Source organism: Nannospalax galili, unplaced genomic scaffold (assembly GCF_000622305.1).
Source record: "Nannospalax galili isolate Female #2095 unplaced genomic scaffold, S.galili_v1.0 scaffold333, whole genome shotgun sequence".
In the NCBI taxonomy this organism is placed as follows: Eukaryota; Metazoa; Chordata; class Mammalia; order Rodentia; family Spalacidae; genus Nannospalax; species Nannospalax galili.
Genome location: NW_008333504.1, coordinates 32,795 through 34,446, shown reverse-complemented (window position 1 = coordinate 34,446; position 1,652 = coordinate 32,795).

Here is a 1,652-nt window from a genome sequence, read left to right as displayed (position 1 = left end):
TGAGCACCTGGAATAGCGGGGATGATGGTGATGTCCTGAAACACACTCAAGAGGCAAGTGGTCCTAAGGAATGCACCGCTGCACACTTTATTAGTGTGACAAAGCTTATCACAATTATTTGAAATTACATTTTTGAGACATGGAGTCAGATAGCCATAAATTAAAATGCAGTACTGTAGGATAGATTCTACCTATTAAAATTAATTTTTAAAAATGTTTTATTTGCCTTTTTATTTTATGTGTATGAGTGTATTGCCTGATGTGTGTAAAGATGCCTAGAAGAGGGCATTGGAACCCCTGGAACTGGAGTTACAGGTGTTTATTAACTGCCGTGTGTGTGCTGGGAACTCAATCTTGGTCCTCTGCAAGAGCAAACATTGCTCTTAACTATTGAACAATCTCTCCAGTCCTGTAATATTTATTTTTGGTGAAGAAGAATATGTGTTTAGGAGATACAATGTAATGTTTTGTTCTCTACATACATTTTTGAAATTGACTATTAAATTAACACACCACTTCATGTATTCTCATTTTGAAATGTATATACTGGAAAAAATGTTACAAGATAGTTTTGAGATTGAAAACTGCCTATAAGCCTAATTATTATAAAGTAGCTGGTGCTTCAGTATTGCCTGTGAAATTTAAAGAATATGAGACTCTTCCCAAATCATCACGAGACATATTTAATGTCCCAGTTATCTACATGATAAGCCAGAGATTTTTTTTTTCCAGTCTTTTCTACTCTCTTTGAAATTCAGGTGCACAAGCCAAATGTCCCTCAGCCTCTGAAGGCATCTTGTAAATGTGGTACATTTATAAAACGGAGTTCTACTCAGCGGTGAAGGAAAAGGAAGCCAAGGAATTTCCTGGTAAGTGGACGGAAATGGAAATGGATGAACTAAGTGAGGGAAGATAGATGCCAAAAAACAAGCCACAGGTGTTCTTCCTAGTGTGGCTCCTACCAGCAAATCAACGGACGTGAATTCAGTGGCATAAATATGTGTGCACTCATTAATTATGGAAGCACTATTTGAAGAATAGGAAATCTACTGAAATGTCTATTGGCTAATGAAAGTTTTACGGAAATGTGGTATTCCTAAAGAATAAAGAAATATTCCATCATAGAAAAGGGTGGAATCTTCTCATACTTGAGAACAGGATTGATCTGGTGGACTGTGTATCAGGTGAAGGAAGTTGAAACAAAAGCACTACATGACCTCAGTCATAATGAAATAGAAAAAGAAAAGATAGATGACAGATGTTGAAGGTACAATAGCAGTTTGCAGTGAATGGGGAAAATGTGGGGTAAATAACAGAAACATTGTGATGGCTTCACGGCCTGAGTTCTACTGTTCTATGGCACAATAAGGTAAGTAAAATAATCCATGTTGCATTTTCTATATAAAAAGTGTTATAAAATTTCAATTTGGTTACACTCACCATAGAAGAGGATAAAATTTTACATATGGATATATTAAAGTCTGACTAGATCAATGTCCAGTGTGTGTGTGTGTGTGTATGAAAATATCAATGATATGTCATACATATGTAAAATATTGTGTCATCAGACAGTGATGGTTTCATTTTTATTGTTATTTATTTATTTATTTATTTAATTTATTTCATGAGTCAGAGTTTTTTGGTTGGGTATA